Source organism: Salmo salar, chromosome ssa01, assembly GCF_905237065.1.
Source record: "Salmo salar chromosome ssa01, Ssal_v3.1, whole genome shotgun sequence".
Taxonomy (NCBI): Eukaryota; Metazoa; Chordata; class Actinopteri; order Salmoniformes; family Salmonidae; genus Salmo; species Salmo salar.
The window spans coordinates 77,084,181-77,105,527 of NC_059442.1; the positions used below are offsets into that span (position 1 = coordinate 77,084,181).

General features: G+C 42.3%; 1 pseudogene; it reads left to right on the forward strand.

The window, feature by feature from the left end:
- The first annotated feature begins 4,555 nt into the window (after window positions 1-4,555).
- Window positions 4,556-21,347, forward strand: part of LOC106612973 (zinc finger matrin-type protein 4-like) — a 145,154-nt pseudogene continuing 128,362 nt past the window's right edge.

A 21,347-nucleotide genomic window follows, 5' to 3' on the forward strand; every position in this document is an offset into this window, starting at 1 on the left:
TTTTGTGGCTGTACTATTTTTCGAGTCATTGCTAATAGATCACACAGTGACAAAGGATTCATTTCGCACTTCCTACGGCTTCCACTAGATGTCAACGATCTTTATAAAGTTGTTTGAAGTGTCTATGATGAACAGAGACCGGATGACAAGGAAGAGAAGTTGACGTCCCTGGGATGTCGTCACTTCATTATTGCCCGCACCTGCGCATTCATGTGAGTTCATGTGAGGCGAGACATTTTTCAAAAACGTTTTTCAAGACACAGGAGAGGTCGGGTTGAAACATTACTGATGTTTCACGTTAAAAATGGTCCTAAAGATTGATGCTAAACAACGTTTGACATGTTTGAACGAACGTAAATAGATCATTTTTTTAAACTTTTCGTCGTGACTTTTGAGTAGCCTACCGAAGCCTAACAACATGGAAAAACTTGGAGTTATTTGGACATAAATTATGAACTTTGTCAAAAGAAACCACATTTGTTGTGGACCTGGGATTCCTGGAAGTGCCAATGGATGAAGATAATCAAAGGTAAGGGATTATTGACAATAGTATTATTGATATTAGATGGTGCTAACCTGTATATCCTAGCCTATTGTTCTTAGCACAGCACCCCGTTTGTTTATTGCAAAGTGTGATTTCCCAGTAAAGTTATTTTGAAATCTGGCAATGCAGTAGCATTTACGAAATGTTAAACTATAATTCTTTGAATGACAATATTATAATTTACCAATGTTTTCGAATAGTAATTTTGTAAATTGTAACGTTGATCACCGGAAGCATTTGAGGGGAAAAAAATTCTGAATTTCACCGCTACAATAAAATACTGTTTTTGGATATAAATATGAACTTGATGGAACAAAAAATGCATGTATTGTATAACATAATGTCCTAGGAGTGTCATCTGAGGAAGATTGTCAAAGGTTAGTGCATAATTTTAGCTGGTTATCTGCTTTTGATGACGCCCGTCTTTGAATTGACAAAACATTACACACAGCTATTTTCAATGTACTCTCCTAACATAACCTAACTTTATGCTTTCGCTGTAAAGCCTCTTTGAAATCGGACAATGTGGTTGGATTTAGGAGATGTTTATCTTTCAAATGGTGAAAAATAGTTGATTGTTTGAGAAATTGAAATTATTAGATTCTTGCAGTTTTGAATTTCCCGCCATGGTCTCTTGACAATAAATCCCAATACCGGGATAAGATCCCCAACAGGTTAATAAAAAAAACTTTGGACTCAATTTGGCATGAGGGTCTGCTATACAAATTGATGGAAAGTGGTGTTGGGGGAAAAAAAAACATCCCACAGGGGTGAGACAGGGATGGAGCTTTAGCCCCACCCTCTTCAACATATAAATCAACGAATTGGCAAGGGCACTAGAACATGGCACTAGAACTAGTAGGACCTCACCCTACTAGAATATGAAGTCAAATGTCCTGCAAATGTCCTGCATCGGCTCGGGAAGAGGCAACTCGGCAGTCTTCGGAGGACTTGGGTAAGCTTGGATCCTCTCAGGGACTTCTGGAGTTTCATCAGGTGCAAGGTGGGATCCTTGAATGAGCGATTGGGACCGCAATCAGATCTCTTCTCCCTCCTACGTTCCCGTAACAGTCCATCAATCTGGATGGTTAAGGTGATGATTGAGTCGAGATCAGTCGATAGTTCACGGGCTGCAAGCTTGTTCTTTATCCCGGCCGATAATTTGTGCAGGAATGTGTCGAACAGCGCTTCCGGATTCCAGGTACCCTCCGCTACCAGCGTGCGGAACTCCACCGCATAGTCTGCCACACTGAGGGAGCCCTGCCGAAGCTGGAGTAACTTCCGAGCAGCCTCTCTTCTGGACACTGGAGCCTCAAAAACCTTTCTCACCTCCGCAATGAATAGATCCAGACTGAGGCAGACGGTGGATTGTTGCTCCCACACCGCAGTGGCCCATGCAAGTGCCCTCATGGACATCAGGGTAATAATGTACGCTGTCATCGAGCGGTCCGAGGGGAACGAAGAAGGCTGCAGCTCAAAAACGAGGGAGCACTGGGAGGGAAAGGCCCAGCAGGTTCTGGAATCTTCATCGTAGCACTCCGGGGGAGATAAGCGGGGTTCCCGGGAAAACGGGGTGACGGCACTGCTACCAGCTGGGTTACTGAGGGGCTGGGAGGTTACAGTCGTGGTAGGCTGCCTAGTAGGCAACCCACGGAATTGTTACTGCAAAGCGTCCAATGCTAGGTCGTGACGTTCGGCCATGTCCTAGAACCCTTCCATCAGACCAGGAAGCATCTCCTCGTGTCTACCAATGAGGGTTACCAATGAGGGCTCCTTGGGAGGAGATGGCGTGGCGGAGCTGGTCCAAGTCTGCTGGGTCAGTCATGGCCAGTTCGTACTATCAGGAATCAAGGTAAGACTCAAGTGCAGACTGTGAAGTAACAATTCTATTGTAACCACAGGGGCAGGCAAACGACAGGTTGCTGGATTGGATTTCTGGATTGGGCTGTGCTCAGAGTATCCTGCCTTGACAAATCGCGCTGTTAAAACACTGATGCCCTTTGCAACCTCATACCTATGTGAGAGTGGATTCTTGGCCCTCACTAGCAGGAAAACTAAATACAGGCACAGACTGTGTGTGGAACATTATTTAAGACTGAGACTCTCTCCAATACAACCCAACATTGCAGAGTTATGTGGAGCCTTTCAAGTACACCCTTTTCATTAACCTGTGGTGAGTTATTCACATTTTTCGAAGAACAAATAAGGTTTTATATGTAAGATGGTTAAATAAAGAGCAAAATTATTGATTATTACTATTATATTATTATTTGTGCCCTGGTCCTATAAGAGCTCTTTGTCACTTCCCACGAGTCGTGTTGTGACAAAAACTCACATTCATTCTTATATTTAATAAATGTATCACACAGTGTGTGTATGGCAGGCTTACAATGACGACAAAAAACAACATTTGAGAGTGCGCTGACCCTGGTGCTAGAGGGGGTACGCAGCTGGATGTTGAATGTTTGAAGGCGTACGGGACTATAAAAAGTGTGGGAACCGCTGCCCTAGAGCACACAAAAAACTATACATACCTTGGCCTGAACATCAGCGCCACAGGTAACTTCCACAAAGCAGTGAACGATCTGAGAGGCAAGGCAAGAAGGGCCTTCTATGCCATCAAAAGGAACATAAAATTAGACATACCAACTAGGATCTGGCTAAAAATACCTGAATCAGTTATAGAACCGATTGCCCTTTATGGTTGTGAGGTCTGGGATCCGCTCACCAACCAAGAATTCACAAAATGGGACAAAAACCAAATTGAGACTCTGCATGCAGAATTCTGCAAAAATATCCTCTGTGTCAAATGTAAAATACCAAATCATGCATGCAGAGCAGAATTAGGCTGATACCCGTTAATTATCAAAATCCAGAAAAGAGCTGTTAAATTCTACAACCACCTAAAAGGAGGTGATTCTCAAACCTTCCATCCATTCTCAAGCCATCACCTACAGAGAGATTCACCTGGAGAAGAGCCCCCCTAAGCAAGCTGGTCCTGGGGCTCTAATCACAAACACAAACAGACCCCACAGAGCCCCAGGACAGCACATATTTCCCTCAGATTACAAAAAATTGTCTCATTGTCAAGTGTGTGTGTGTCAGTCTGCATTCATTGTCTATGGTTTGAAGTGTGTGGGTTCCTCTCTTAATTTACTGTCACTGCGTCTCTAAGAGTCCATAAGCATGTAACAGTCAGCCCATTGTCAGAGCTGAATACACATCTATACATTGTCCCGGAAATATGACAATCTGTTTGAAAAGACTTGGAATAATAAAAGGGGAAATTATTAAAACAGGCAATGTCAGTCTATACACTAACGGCTACATATAGTAGAAATGACGGGATAGATATAGAGAAATAATTTGTATGAATTTTACTCTCTTTTGAAAAGTTGAACTGAGCATTCACTGGCAGTGAAAAAGACATTTGGTAGTCAACCAAACTCCTCTGATATAATGATTATTTTGTGTTTAATGTTTATAATGCTTGACTGTGATTCAGAGTCACGAGATCAGCGTTTGTTTTCTTAACTTGATTCGAAATTCGAAATTCAGTGTTGCACTGTATTTTGTTCATAGTTTAGGCCTACATTTTACTGACGATAAAATGAAGATAAACATGATTAGGCATTGCACATGTATGACAGCAAGTACCCTGATCAGGCAGGCAGCAGGTAGTCTAGCGATTAAGAGCGTTTGGCCAGTAACCAAAATGTGTCCGCTAAATTAAGTAAATGTAATGCAAATGCTCGTAAAAAATGTAAAAGTCAGTGCATACTCTCCACCCCCTCTCTATCTGTCGTTCATGCATGGGTATAATTTTGATAGACACAGCTCACATTAACAGCAGAAAAATGGAAACATAATCTACATAGGTGGCTATATTTAATAATTTATAATGAAGCTTGATATAGATAGATAGATCTTTATTTCAGAAGAAATATTTCAGAAGAGCTCTTTATGTAAGATGATACCTGCGAGTGTGGGTGCACTGTACCTTACCCTACTTGCTCGATCTCCCACTGCGCGCATGTCCCTCCCGCCTATCCACCATAGCGAGGGCGCCCTCTCGCTCTCTCTCTCTCTCCTGCTCCCGTTTCGCTCTCTTTCTCTCTCTCTCCTGCTCCCGTTTCCCGGTGAATGATAGCTTATCAACCGAGCGTTTTGCCTGTTCCGTACAGAGCAAGAGACCACGCTTGAAAAGAGCGGAGCATCTTCAAATCGCACTAATGGGCTACAGAAACGACAGCCAGAGCACATTGGAACTAGGGGGTAGGTTACCAACGGCAACACATTTTGTAAGTTTCACCTGTGGCGGGAGAACATTGAAAGCACAACCTGAGGACTGTTTATTCAACTTGAACGGATTTAGCGAACATAAGTGACTACACTGCCCGGCGGATGATAAGCGTTCGGGGACCGGGGTTGTCGTTTTCGCGCGGAGGCAGGTTAACATTACCAGAGCGAGGTGAGTGAGAGTGAGAGTTAAAGTTTCAGAGGGTATTGATGAATTAGCCTATCATGTCCACTAGAATATACAGCCATGGGTATAAGAAGATGCAGTAATGTATGTCATTGTTAACATAATGGTTAAGAGTCTTACAGTTTAGGAATTGTTGCATTTTTACAACGTTGGGTCAGTGAGCTTGTTGGTCATGATAATGCCGTAAATCACAGCAGCCTATGACAGTGTTGTTGGCTGTCTTGGCTCCGTCCTTTAGTTGTACAGCAGGTGTGTCTGTATGAAGAGCTGTGGACTATTTTCGGTTGAAATTAATATATAGTTTGGCATGACAGGTAGCATGCTGGCAGCCGATCTAGAAGCGAGAGAGTGATGATGGACTCTCCAGTTTGACCCGACTCTCGCTGTTGCTCTCGAAGTGGAATGAACTTGCCCATTGATCTTATGTCAGATCTTGCATGGTTGAAGTCAGTGATGTAGAGGGTAGGCTGTACTGGGCACTTTTAAACTCATGTAGCCTAACAATATTTGTAATGTGTTTTAGGGTTTACCCACTTATTAGTGTGAATTGAACGGGCTGATTGCTGCACATTCACAATTAGCTGATTTAGATAAAATGGCTAACTAGCCTCCATTTAAGCGTGGTACAGTTTTTTTAGACCAACCTTTACTTGGTTATGCTTTTTTCGTTGATTCGAAAGGCATCGGTGTCTTAGTATGTGTCCAGATGCAGGTGGAACTCCAACAACCAAATAATAATCAGAAAAATATTACATTTTGCGTTTCGATTTCCATTTTGGCAACCACCAATCAAAATCCAACACTACAAAATGTTGCTGGCTGTGTTCTGCATTCAGGTTGTCCTCTAACCCAGCGGTTTCCAACCTTTTTTGAACTGTGGTACACCTGAAATAACAATTCTTGCTGCAGACGTAAAATGTCACTATTAATTTATTTAGTGATAATGACATTTATCTAATCTGATCCATACTTTTTTTTAAAGATTAAATTGGGTTCATTTGAACTATTATCTTAGTTTCATAGTTCCTTACTCATGATTATTGATTTGTGTGTACCCCTTTAAGAGAGTCCCGCAAACTGCGCCAGAGAGAAACAAATGTAGCTCTGTTAAAATAGCTCTTAGTTTTGAAAGGTTTGAGCTAGAGACTAGCGGTTTTCTGCATTGTAAAAGCCATGCTCCGTTTGTTTCTATGGCATATGCTGTGGTACAGCTATGCATAATCAGTCTTGCCTGTGCTAATGATTCTCACAGGCGAAGTAAAATTATACAAATGACTTGGCTGGTGATGCATGCCTCTCAAATTATACAGCCTGAGCACACTGGATTTGAAACAACGATACATATGTATCCATGTGCCTGCCATTCAATGTATTATCTGAGCAACGCTGGTGCTCTCAATCAAAATTCAATCTGCATTCCACAGGTCACGCTTATAAACTCAACAAAAGAAGAAACGTCCTCTCACTGTCAACTGCGTTTATTTTCAGCAAACTTAACATGTGTAAATATTTGTATGAACATAACAAGATTCAACAACTGAGACATAAACTGAACAAGTTACACAGACATGTGACTAACAGAAACGAAATAATGTGTCCCTGAACAAAGAGGGGGTTCAAATCAAAAGTAACAGTCTGTATCTGGTGCAGTACTGCAGTGCATCTCCTCCTCATGGACTGCACCAGACTTGCCAGTTCTTGCTGTGAGATGTTACCCCACTCTTCCACCAAGGCACCCTCAAGTTCCCGGACATTCCTGGGGGGAATGGCCCTAGCCCTCACCCTCCGATCCAACAGGTCCCAGACGTGCTCAATGGGATTCAGATCCGGGCTCTTCGCTGGCCCTGGCAGAACATTGACATTCCTGACTTGCAGGAAATCACGCACAGAACGAGCAGTATGGCTGGTGGCATTGTCATGCTGGAGAGTGATGTCTGGATGAGCCTACAGGAAGGGTACCACATGAGGGAGGAGGATGTCTTCCCTGTAATGCACAGCGTTGAGATTGCCTGTAATGACAACAAGCTCAGTCCGATGATGCTGTGACACACCACCCCAGACCATGATGGACCCTCCACCTCCAAATCGATCCCGCTACAGAGTACAGGCCTCGGTGTAACGCTCATTCCTTCGATGATAAACGCGAATCCGACCATCACCCCTGATGAGACAAAACCACGACTTGTCAGTGAAGTGCACTTTTTGCCAGTCCTGTATGGTCCAGCGACGATGGGTTTGTGCCCATAGGCGACGTTGTTGCCGGTGATGTCTTGTGAGGACCTGCCTTACAACAGGCCTACAAGCCCTCAATCCAGCCTCTCCAGGCCTATTGTGGACAGTCTGAGCACTGATGGAGGGATTGTGCGTTCTTGGTGTAACTCGGGCAGTTGTTGTTGCCATCCTGTACCTGTCCCGCAGGTGTGATGTTCGGATGTACCGATCCTGTGCAGGTGTTGTTACACATGGTCTGCCACTGCGAGGACGATCAGCTGTCCGTCCTGTCTCCCTGTAGTGTTGTCTTAGATGTCTCACAGTACGGACATTGCAATTTATTGCCCTGGCCACATCTGCAGTCCTCATGCCTCCTTGCAGTATGCCCAAGGCATGTTCACGCAGATGAGCAGGGACCCTGGGCATCTTTCTTTTGGTGTTTTTCAGAGTCAGTAGAAAGGCCTCTTTAGTGTCCTAAGTTTTCATAACTGTGACCTTAATTGCCTACCGTCTGTAAGTTGTTAGTGTCTTAATGACCGTTCCACAGGTACGTGTTCATTAATTGTGTATGGTTCATTGAACAGTCATGGGAAACAGTGTTTAAACCCTTTACAATGAAGATCTGTCAAGTTATTTGGATTTTTACAAATTATCTTTGAAAGACAGGGTCCTAAAAAAGGGACGTTTCATTTTTTGCTGAGTTTATATGAATGTTCAAAAAAAGGATCACGATTAGGAAAAGTTTCACGGTACACCGTTTCAGTTTCTCACGGCACACCGGTTGAAAACCACTGCTCTAACCAGTAATTTAATACACATTTCCAATTTCTATGTGGCTTTTGAGTTGTCTTAGTTTCAATAGCGCCAGGGCCGGCGCCAGAATGAATCAGTTGGACAGGCATTTGATTTTCATAGGGGTCACGTTTTTTTCACTGGACCTACTATGTGTGCACACTAGAACCACTGGGACTAAACTGCAACATTCTAACAGTGTAATTCATACATTTCATATATGATATGGCATAAATAATTTGCTTATGTTTATGAAGGTCTTAGGTAATAGTATAATGAACAAAAATATAAATGCAACAAATCAAATCAAATCAAACGTATTTATAAAGCCCTTCTTACATCAGCTGATATCTCAAAGTGCTGTACAGAAACCCAGCCTAAAACCCCAAACAACCAGCAATGCAGGTGTAGAAGCACGGTGGCTAGGAAAAACTCCCTAGAAAGGCCAGAACCAGGAAGAAACCTAGAAAGGAACCAGGCAATGAGGGGTGGTCAGTCCTCTTCTGGCTGTGCCGGGTGGAGATTATAACAGAACATGGCCAAGATGTTCAAATGTTCGTAGATGACCAGCAGGGTCAAATAATAATAATCACAGTGGTTGTCGAGGATGCAACAGGTCAGCACCTCAGGAGTAAATGTCAGTTGGCTTTTCATAGCCGATCATTTAGAGTATCTCTACCTCTCCTGCTGTCTCTAGAGAGTTGAAAACAGCAGGTCGGGGATAGGTAGCACGTCCGGTGAAGAGGTCAGGGTTCCATAGCCGCAGGCAGAACAGTTGAAACTGGAGCAGCAGCACGGCCAGGTGGAATGGGGACAGCAAGGAGTCATCAGGCCAGGTAGTCCTGAGGCATGGTCCTAAGGCTCAGGTCCTCACAGAGAAAGAAAGAAAGAAAGAAAGAAAGAAAGAAAGAAAGAAAGAAAGAAAGAAAGAAAGAAAGAGAGCGAGAAAGGGAGAGAGAATTAGAGAGAGCATACTTAAATTCACACAGAACACCGGATAAGACAGGAGAAATACTCCAGATATAACAGACTGAACCTAGCCCCCGACACATAAACTACTGCAGCATAAATACTGGAGGCTGAGACAGGAGGGGTCGGGAGACACTGTGGCCCCATCCGACGATACCCCCAGACCGGGCCAAGCAGGCAGGATATAACCCCACCCACTTTGCCAAAGCACAGCCCCCACACCACTAGAGGGATATATTCAACCACTGTGGATCTTAATGTAATGTAACTAGGTGCAACTACATGTAACTAGATGCAGCTGCTATGCTGAAGAAACATAATTGAATTAGCAGGAAGTAGTAAGGACAATAATTACATTGGCCAGATGGAGAAATGGTGACACCCAGTGCATCTGCCATCTCTGAGTAGGATAACATGCCAAAGATTACATTAAGCTAATGTACATGAGTACATTGGCTAAGACCATAATTACATTTGTGCCATCTGGACATACTAATGTCAGGAGGACACAGGAAGGAGGATGGTAGCAAAATGACCAACATGTGAAACATAATTATGCAATAAATGTATTATTTTTTGGATGACATAAGGGGTCCCGCCACCATTATAATCTAACCCGGAGCAGATGTGGGCGTTATTGGGCATGAACAAGCAAAGAACTCAGACTGAAAGATAATGGTGGCGAAAGGACTAAGGGGAATGATTTCATTTACATATGGGATGTACCCATATGCTGTATGTGTATAAAAGCAGAGCCGGAGCTCAGGGAGGTTGGTTGTTCCGCGGACCAGCACGGCTTTGCTACTCTGTATTAAAGCCTATATTGAATTCACAAGTTCTTCTAAGAGTGTTATATTTCTGAGACAATATTCCATGACACGACCAATTTACCATCCTGAGACAAGGCCGAGTATAGCCCACAAAGATCTCCGCCACGGCACAACCCAAGGGGGGGCGCCAACCCAGACAGGAAGATCACGTCAGTGACTCAACCCACTCAAGTGACACACCCCTCCTAGAGACGGAATGGAAGAGCACAAGTAAGCCAGTGACTCAGCCCCTGTAATAGGGTTAGAGGCAGAGAATCCCAGTGGAGAGAGGGGAACCGGCCAGGCAGAGACAGCAAGGGCGGTTCGTTGCTCCATTGCCTTACCGTTCACCTTCACAACCCTGGGCCAGACTACACACAATCGTAGGACCTACTGAAGAAATGCGTTTTCAATAAAGACTTAAAGGTTGAGATCGAGTCTGCGTCTCTCACATGGGTAGGCAGACCATTCCATAAAAATGGAGCTCTAGTATGGGAGAAAGCCCTGCCTCCAGCTGTTTACTTAGAAATTCTAGGGACAGTTGGGAGGCCTGCGTCTTGTGACTGTAGCATACGTGTAGGTATGTACGGCAGGACCAAATCGAAAGATAGGTAGGAGCAAGCCCATGTAATGCTTTCTAGGTTAGCAGTAAAACCTTGAAATCAGCCCTCGCCTTAACAGGAAGCAAGTGTAGAGAGGCTAGCACTGGAGTATTATGAGATAATCTTTTTGGGTTCTAGCCAAGATTCTAGCAGCCGTGTTTAGCACTAACTGAAGTTTATTTAGTGCTTTATCCGGGTAGCCGGAAAGTAGAGCATTGCAGTAGTCAAACCTAGAAGACCAAAAGCATGGATACATTTTTCTGCATCATTTTTTAACAGAAAGTTTCTCATTGTTGCAATGTTACGTAGATGGAAAAAAGCTGTCCTTGAAACAGTCTTGATATGTTTGTCAAAAGAGAGATCAGGGTCCAGGGTAACGCCGAGGTCCTTCACAGTTTTATTTGAGACAACTGTACAACCATCAAGATTAATTGTCAGATTCAACAGAAGATCTCTTTGTTTCTTGGGACCTAGAACAAGCATTTCTGTTTTGTCCGAGTTTAAAAGTAGAACATTTGCAGCCATCCACTTCCTTATGTCTGAAACGCATGCTTCCAGCGAGGGCAATTTTGGGGCTTCACCATGTTTCATCGAATACATGCTGTGTGTCATCCGCATAGCAGTGAAAGTTAACATTATGTTTCCGAATGACATTGCCAAGAGGTAAAATATATAGTGAAAACAATAGTGGTCCTAAAACGGAACCTTGTGGAACACCGAAATTTAGAGTTGATTTGTCAGAGACAAACTGATATCTTTCCGACAGATAAGATCTAAACCAGGCCAGAACTTGTCCGTGTAGACCAATTTCGGTTTCCAATCGCTCCAAAAGAATGTGGTGATCGATGGTATCAAAAGCATCACTAAGGTCTAGGAGCACGAGGACAGATGCAGAGCCTCGGTCTGACACCATTAAAAGGTAATTTACCACCTTCACAAGTGCAGTCTCAGTGCTATGATGGGGTCTAAAACCAGACTGAAGCGTTTCATATACATTGTTTGTCTTCAGGAAAGCAGTGAGTTGCTGCGCAACAGCTTTTTCTAACATTTTTGAGAGGAATAGGAGATTCGATATAGGCCGATAGTTTTTTATATTTTCTGGGTCAAGGTTTGGCTTTTTCAAGAGAGGCTTTACTACTGCCACTTTTAGTGAGTTTGGTACACATCTGTTGGATAGAGAGCCGTTTATTATGTTCAACATAGGAGGGCTAAGTACAGGAAGCAGCTCTTACAGTAGTTTAGTTGGAATAGGGTCCAGTATGCAGCTTAAAGGTTTAGAGGCCATGATTATTTTCATCATTGTTTCAAGAGATATAGTACTAAAACACTTGAGTGTCTCCCTTGATCCCAGGTCCTGGCAGAGTTGTGCAGACTCGGGACAACTGAGCTTTGGAGGAATACGCAGATTTAAAGAGGAGTCCATAATTTGCTTTCTAATGATCATCTTTTCCTCAAATAAGTTCATGAATTTATTACTGCTGAAGTGAAAGCCATCCGCTCTTGGGGAATGCTGCTTTTTAGTTAGCTTTGCGACAGTATCAAAAATACATTTTGGATTGTTCTTATTTTCCTCAATTAAGTTGGAAAAATAGGATGATCGAGCAGCAGTGAGGGCTCTTCGATACTGCACGGTACTGTCTTTCCAAGCTAATCGGAAGACTTCCAGTTTGGTGTGGCTCCATTTCCGTTCCAATTTTCTGGAAGCTTGCTTCAGAGCTCGGGAATTTTCTGTATACCAGGGAGCTAGTTTCTTATGACAAATGTTTTTGGTTTTTAGGGGTGCGACTGCATCTAGGGTATTGTGCAACTGAGTTCCTCAGTTAGGTGGTTAACTGATTTTTGTTCTCTGACATCCTTGGGTAGGCGGAGGGAGTCTGGAAGGGAATCTAGGTATCTTTGGGTTGTCCGAGAATTTATAGCACAACTTTTGATGATCCTTGGTTGGGGTCTGAGCAGATTATTTGTGATTGCAAATGTAATAAAATGGTGGTCCGATAGTCCACGATTATGAGGATAAACATTAAGATCCACAACATTTATTCCACGGGACAAAACTAGGTCCAGAGTATGACTGTGGCAGTGAGTAGATCTGGAGACATGTTGGACTAAACCCACTGAGTCGATGATGGCCCTGAAAAGCCTTTTGGAGTGGGTCTGTGGACTTTTCCATGTGAATATTAAAGTCACCAAAATGTAGATTATTATCTGCCATGACTACAAGGTCCGATAGAAATTCAGGGAACTCAGTGAGGAATGCTGTATATGGCCCAGGAGGCCTGTAAACGGTAGCTATAAAAAGTGATTGAGTAGGCTGCATTTATTTCATGACTAGAAGCTCAAAAGACGAAAACATCAGGGGTTTTTGTAAATTGAAATTTGCTATCATAAATGTTAGCAACACCTCCGCCTTTGCGGGATGCATGGGGGATATGGTCACTAGTGTAACCAGGAGGTGAGGCCTCATTTAACACAGTAAATTCGTCAGGCTTAAGCCATGTTTCAGTCAGGCCAATCACATCAAGATTATGATCAGTGATTAGTTCATTGACTATAACTGGCTTGGAAGTGAGGGATTTAACATTAAGTAGCCCTATTTTGAGATGTGAAGTATCACGAGCTCTTTCAATAATGGCAGGAATGGAGGAGGACTTTATTCCAGTGAGATTGCTAAGGCAAACACCGCCATGTTTAGTTTTGCCCAACCTAGGTCGAGGCACAGACACGGTCTCAATGGGGATAGCTGAGCTGACTACACTGACTCTGCTAGTGGCAGACTCCACTAAGCTGGCAGGCTGGCTAACAGCCTGCTGCCTGGCCTGCACCCTATCTCATTGTGGAGCTAGGGGAGTTAGAGCCCTGTCTATGTTCGTAGATAAGATGAGAGCACCCCTCCAGCTAGGATGGAGTCCGTCACTCCTCAACAGGCCAGGCTTGGTCCTGTTTGTGTGTGAGTCCCAGAAAGAGGGCCAATTATCTACAAATTCTATCTTTTGGGAGGGGCAGAAAACAGTTTTTAACCAGCGATTGAGTACTGAGACTGCTGTAGAGCTCATCATTCCCCCTAACTGGGAGGGGGCCAGAGACAATTACTCGACGCCGACACATCTTTCTAGCTGATTTACACGCTGAAGCTATGTTGCGCTTGGTGACCTCTGACTGGTTCATCCTAACATCGTTGGTGCCGAAGTGGATAACAATATCCCTATACTCTCTACACTCGCCAGTTTTAGCTTTAGCCAGCACCATCTTCAGATTAGCCTTAACGTCGGTAGCCCTGCCCCCTGGTAAACAGTGTATGATCGCTGGATGATTCGTTTTAAGTCTAATACTGTGGGTAATGGAGTCGTCAATGACTAGGGTTTTCAATTTGTCAGAGCTAATGGTGGGAGGCTTCGGCGTCTCAGACCCCGTAACGGGAGGAGTAGAGACCAGAGAAGGCTCGGCCTCTGACTCCGACTCGCTGCTTAATGGGGAGAACCGGTTGAAAGTTTCTGTCGGCTGAATGAGCGACACCGGTTGAGCATTCCTACAGCATTTCCCTCCAGAAGCCATGAGAAAGTTGTCCGGCTCCTTGGACTTTGCGAGGGGATTTATACTACTATCTGTACTTACTGGTGTTTCATTCTTTCCTACACTGAAATTAACCTTGCCTAACGCTTGTGTCTGAGGCTGGGCTTGCAGCACAGCTATCCTCGCCCTAAGGCGATCGTTCTCCTGTATATTATGAGTACAGCGACTACAATTAGAAGGCATCATGTTAATGTTACTGCTTAGGTTCGGCTGGTGGAGGTCCTGCAACAATTTCAAAGATTTTATTGAGTTACTGTTCATATAAGGAAGTGGTCAATTTAAATACATTTAATGGGCCATAATCTATGGATTTCACATGACTGGGAATACAGATATGCATCTGTTGGTCACATATACCTTAAAAAAAAGTTAGGGGCGTGGATCAGAAAACCAGTCAGTATCTGTTATGACCACCATTTGCCTCACTATTTGCCTCTCCTTCGCATAGAGTTGATCAGGCTGTTGATTGTGCCCTGTGGAATGTTGTCCCACGCCTCTTCAATGACTGTGCTAAGTTGCTGGATATTGGCGGGAACTGGAACACACTGTCGTATGCGTCGAGCCAGAGCATCCCAAACATTCACAATGGGTGACATGTCTGGTGAATATGCAGGCCATGGAAGAACTGGGACATTTTCAGCTTCCAGGAATTGTGTACAGATCCTTTCGACATTGGGCCGTGCATTATCATACTGAAATATGAGGTGATAGCGGCAGATGAATTGCATTACAATGGGCCTCAGGATCTCGTCAAGGTATTTCTGTACATTCACATTGCCATCGAATAAAATGCAATTGTGTTTGTTGTCCGTAGCTTATGCCTGCCCATACCATAACCCACCACCACCGTGGGGCACTCTGTTCACAACGTTGATATCAGCAAACCCCTCACCCACACAACGCCACACACGTGGTCTACGGTTGTGACGCCAGTTGGACGTACTGACAAATTCTCTAAAATGACATTGGAGTCGGCTTATGGTAGAGAAATGAACAAATTATCTGGCAACAGCTCTGGTGGACATTACTGCAGTCAGCATGCCAATTGCACACACCCTCAAAACTTGAGACATCTATAGCATTGTGTTGTGAGGTAAAACTGCACATTTTAAGTGGTCTTTTATTGTCCCCAGCACAAGGTGCGCTTGAGTAATGATCATGCTGTTTAATCAGCTTCTAGATATGCCACACCTGTCAGGTGGATGTATTATCTTGGCAAATGAGAAATGCTCACCAACAGGGAAGTAAACACATTAGTGCACAACATTTGAGAGAAATAAGTATTTTGCGCTCATGGACATTTTCTGGGGTAATTTCAGCTCATGAAACATGTGACCGACAATGTACATGTTGCGTTTATATTTTTGTTAGAATAGGAAAAATATATATTTCAAATATCACAAAAGCGTTTTCATTAGTTTGGGTTAACTAAGTAATTCAAGTGTTCAATCAATTGCATTAGTGGGGTGCCTTTGTTATAACTATGAAACAGAAAACATATCTGTTGGAATGCAGTAACAGCTTATTTTCATAACAATAAAATAAAAAAAATACCCCAACCACCAAGACGCATGGTCTGCAAGATGTGCGGTCAAAGGATGAAAACATCTGTAGCCTGTAGTGTGCTTGATAAATAGTGAAAATCAGCACAAAAGCACCTTCAAATATCGGGAGAAAGAGGGGAGCAGGCCCTACTGCCAGGAGGAGGGGCAACGGGGGAAAACCATAAAGAAAATGTGACTCACCACCTGGATTCGGTCTTATGTAGCAAAATTTGAAGTTTTTTTTTTTTTACATTGGATAAAAGTAGAGACTCAGAGCTACAAAATGGAATATCATACACAGCATTTTTGAGGAACAATGGGAAAGTATTTCTACTTTGAAAGTTAATACACTTGTAAACTCACTGTTGAGAAAAGGGCCTTTGAATGTTTTGGTACCTGTTAGAGAGCTCTCCTTTGTCTACACCATTCAGCATTGTTCACACTCTTAAGCCAGCCCTACCCATGTCTTTAAGGATTCACATGTGATGTCATGTGCTAAATAGTGAGTAGTGTAGTAAAGTTTAAGACTAAAAGTGGTAGTTGCCTACAATAACAAAAAAATCCAGGTAAACAGATTTTTTTATGAATATTAGATGGCGTTTACCCAGACACACTTGTCTAAATTGATGGGTCATGTGAAGTAAATGCTTTAACCCCCAGCCACATCCATTGGTGGAAAAAGTACTACATTGTCATACTTGAGTAAAAGTATAAATCATTTCAAATTCCTTATGTTAAGCAAACCAGATGGCACAATTGTATTTTTTTTGTAATTATTTATTGACGGATAGCCAGGGGCATAATATACTCAAGTATCAAAAGTAAAAGTAAAAATATAAACCATTTCAAATTCCTTATATTAAGCAAACCAGACGGCACAATTTTATTATTTTTATTGATGGAGAGCCAGGGGCACACTCCAACACTCAGATATAACAAAGCATTTGTGTTTAGTGAGTCTGCCAGATCAGAGGCAGTAGAGATGACTAGGGATGTTCTCTTGATAAGTGTGTGAATTGGACTATTTTTCTGTCAAAATGTAATCAGTACTTTTGGGTGTCAAGGAAAATGTATGGAGTAAAAAGTGTATTATTTTCGTTACGAATGTAGTGAAGTAAAAGTTGCCAAAAAGAAAAATAATAAAGTAATGTACAGATACCACAGAAAACGACTTAAGTATTTTTACTTAAGTACTTTACACCACTGCCCAAGTGTCTTCAACCCAGGACATTAGCATACTTTATATACACTGTAACACATGCACTTATCACAAAGTATTCCATACATAAGTTAAGGTCATGCAACCTGAGTTTTTTTTGTTGCACATGTACAGTACATAAACAGATCATGCGCCATTTATGTGGGGGACACTTGATACAGTCACATGATATTGTTGTGGTATGTCACAAAATCATGTTACGACCACACATCAATATTTGGTTTATATATCAATATTTTGCTAAGTCTTGCTAAGTGGATGGCCTCAACAGAAGGTGTAAATGGTACAGCCAAATGGTTACTTGCATAGTAGCAATATCAGAAATAGATAGTGTCAATATAAATAAAATATACAGTATGTACAAGAACAATATCAATAACGATATTAGTGATAGACGAGGTAGTTATATGCATACAATCAGGGGTAAAGTGGTGGAGCAGCAGAATAAACAATAGTAGCAGCAACTTATGGCATGTGTGTTAGGAGAGAGTCATGTGAATAGAGGCACTGCAGACAGTGCTGATGACTGGTCCATCCAAACCACTCATGAACAAGGGAATCTATATTCGGAGAGCCTGTTTCTGTCCTGCCCTTGACTTTGGTGCAGGGCATGTGATGTCTATAGCCTCTTTGTCGCAAAATTCCTGATCTTGTCAAAAATATAGTTTGTCCAGCTGTGTCCAGTCCAGGTGGTGCTTTTACAGGCAGACCATCTATGGGAGGAAGGATGTCAGTGTTGCGCAGCTGCTGAAACCTGGTCCTGGCAGTCCAAACGCTACTTGGCGACAACACCAGGCTCCAGAGCATCGAAGCTGTAAAACAGGGAATAACTACAAAAAATCAGAAGACGTTACTACCCTGCACAACATCAATTCACCTCCCAAGTTTAGATAAGAACAACCTCATACAATGGAAATTATTTTTTACCTGAAGTGCTGGTACTGCTTGATCTGTGAAGTGCTGCTTGATGAGGCCGAAGCACCAGTCGGGGGCAAACTTGGTGTGGCCTGTGATCAAGAAGTGAAGGTCCAGATTGTGGTGGAGCTTGTGCAGGGTCCACCACAATCTGGACCTTCACTTCTCATACACACACGTCATACACATAAGTTAATGTTAGCTACCAAGCCAGCCACCTAACCTCAGCTAACGTTAACTACAGTAGCTACCAGAGCACAAACCTGTTCTTGTTTTGGCCACTGCAGTTATCACAATTGAGGTCCACACGTGTTTTCCCAACTCCGTAGTTGGTGAAGAAATGATGCATGTAGTTGATGACTGCGCTGCTGCCTTTGCTTGCTAGCTCTCTTTTTGATGACTGGTGGTTTAGAGTCAGGCGTGTTCAACTGATTGATGCTGAAAGACAAATTCCAGATACAAATATTTTAGCATTATTATACAATAGATGCAAAATGCCATTCTGAGATAACATCACATAACATCACAATTGGTTCAATGTTAGCTAGCTAACATTAGGCTATAAGTAGTAATGCGAAATGGCGTTCTGAGAAAACATCACTAACGTTACACACACGTCATACACATAAGTTAATGTTAGCTAGCAAGCCAGCCACCTAACCTCAGCTAACGTTAACTACAGTAGCTACCAGCAAGTTTTAACTTGGGATCTTTTGTTTAGACAGGTCATGTTAACGTTAGCTAGCTACAAAATGAACTATAATCCCAATCCATAGAGTAACGTTACAAGCAATACAAACCGATTGTCAAAGCAAGCTAAATTAACCAAATAACTTTAGGTTTAATATTAGTTAGCAAGCCAGCCATCAAACTCCAGCTGGCTACCTACTTGCAAGCTTTAGCTTGCAATGAAAACAACTTTCTTACAAAATTAGAAATGTATAATATCTTAATCTGTTGCAAGATTCTGTATACATGGAGGAAAGCTTCATGGCAGACTGCAAACCCCTTTTATAAGAGTATTTCCGTTTAGTTTGCACAACTTGTTTGGCTCATTATGTTCCACTGATTTCAAAACGTGTTATTTTCAGAGTCAGAGAGTCACCATTCCTCATCCAGAAAGTAGTCCATCACAACTTTTTCTCACTGACCTTTTTTGATAGCGCCTGATAAATTCAGGGCAGCAATGTTATTGAGAGCAGTAGCAACATATTTGCAGTTTTCCATGGCTAACGTTATATCTTAAAAAAAAATGCAGTTGAAAGGATTATCTACGCATTACGAGCAGCTAATTTTATAAACACAAGATGCAACACCGCAGACCAATCCAAACTCATCTCTCGGCATGTCCAGCCCACTCATTATCTCAGCCAATCATGGCTAGCGGTAAGGTTGCCTTCTTTCTCTGTGGCTAAACCAACTAGGCTCGTAATTTAACAATTGTATTCATATTTACAGATGACATACAAGTTTGATATTAAGGCACATGAAAGTTCACATGTTGGAGAAGGCATTTCTGCCAAAAAACGAATTTTGATAAAAACATATTTTTACGTTCAAAAGGCTCTCCTGTGAAGTTGTGACTTGCAACATATGCCTAGTTTCCTGAATCGGGTCACAAATGACATGCCCAAGGACAGAGGGTGGCATGAGTTAACTTTTTTTTTTTATTCATGAGCAGTTCAAATGACTGTTTTTATCGGTTCTAGTGTGGGTTTTATAGTAAAGACGTAATTTCTCTGTAAATAAGTATTACTTTTTAATGTGGCATGAACACAACCAGTCATGATGTTTTCATCTGATTGTCAATAAATCACTTTAAAAAAGTAGGTTGCCTTTGCCAAAAATTATTCCAGCATCCAAACAGTGTACTGTTCACCCACCAATTTTCCTTAAATTTACAAGTTGCTGAAACTACCATCCTACCGGAGAAAGCATCTGAGGGAGCAAAACAGCGCCCTCGGTCTGTTGACTCTATGTCACCCTTGTAGCTGATGTTGTCTGGCCAATTGTTATTAATTTATCTAGACAAGTCAGTTAAGAACACATTCTTATTTACATTGACAGCCTAGGAACAGTGGGTTAACTGCCTTGTTCAGAACAACAGATTTTGACCTTGTCAGCTCAGGGATTCGATTTAGTAACCGTTCAGTTACAGGTCCAAAGCGCTAACCACTAGGCTAATAGGCCGCGCTGAAAAGAGTATGACAGGCTCCACATACTGAGACAGAGGGTTGCTGTTTCGCTTGGTCGCATGATTTACTGAGATTGATATGTCTTTCTGTCTGCGCATGTCTCGGTCAAATAAATGATCAATATAAAAATATTTCATTTGGACGGGCGAGGAGATATGGTAGGGCGGGCCAAACCTCCTAAGGCCCGCTCATAATGCATTAGGGTTTCTGTCATGCTGTATTTGATCCCAAGAGACTATCTGATACCTGTATAAGTATCTGCTGCGCTCTCACCAGGGTGTGAAATTAACTCCACCAGCCACTCTGATTTTTTTTACCAGCCAAAATATTTATGATGAGCATGCTTTCTGTTTTTCTAAAACAAGAAATGTATCACTAGAAGTAATGGGGTATATTGCATAATTTCATTCGATGTTTGTGACCTCCGTCTTTTAACCAATGTAATAAAATAAATACAATAAATACAATAGTGAAAACAGAAACAGTTCTACAACTGAACATCAAGAATAAACAATGTGCTTAACCTGCCACAAAAGGCTGAGTGATATTGCTTATTTATTATTGTAGTTCAGGGCTCTACGCTGACATTTTTTTATGAGGAATACATTATGTGCTCCTATGTAGAAATGTAGAAGAACACCAAAAAATCTAGGAGAACAATTCAAGTTTTGGAGTGTATTAATGTTAAGAAATTACTAAAAGTTAATGAATAAATGTTTTTAGGGGTGGTCCATGCTTAATCAAGCACAATCATTAGGTGAGACAAAAATGTTCAGCTCAGGGCCGGCATTATGGGCGAGCCTTATGCTACCGTACCTCCTTGCCCATCCAAATAAAATATTGAAATATTGATCATTTATTTGACCGAGACGCACGCTAACAGAAAGACACGTCAATCTCAGATAAAGCATATGAGCGAGTAAAACAGCACCCATCTGTCTCAGTATGTGCAGTAGACCATGTATCTGATGCTGTTTGGTCAAAAAGAGTATGGCATATCAGATACATATATTAAGACAGAGGGGTGCTGTTTCGCTCACTTTGATGCAGAGAGGAAGAGGCGAAGCGAGAGGGCTCACTCGCCAAAATCTGTCCAGTATAAGCCCAATGTGGTTCTATGGGCATAATATGCCCTAAGCTTGTCGCCTGCCTTTCTACTTTTGGGACAATGACTCGCATTGTTAGGGCGGAGACACGAGCATCTCGTCATTATATACAGATCTTTGGTTGTGTGTGTTGGCGCATTCCTGATTTCCGATTGTCTTAACTCACCATGTCCAGCATTAATAAGCTGAGCTTCTCAGTCATTTTATATTCACCTCACATATTGTAAACAAAGATTTTTTTATTTTTTTATTTTTTTTACATCCACTGCAAATGATAGTTCCTCAGTATTTGAAAGATCTTTCCAACACTCCCGGCCTCGATAATCACCAAGCCTCAGTGTGAAAGAGCAAAATATCATGATCTGATGATCCCATATATCCAGTG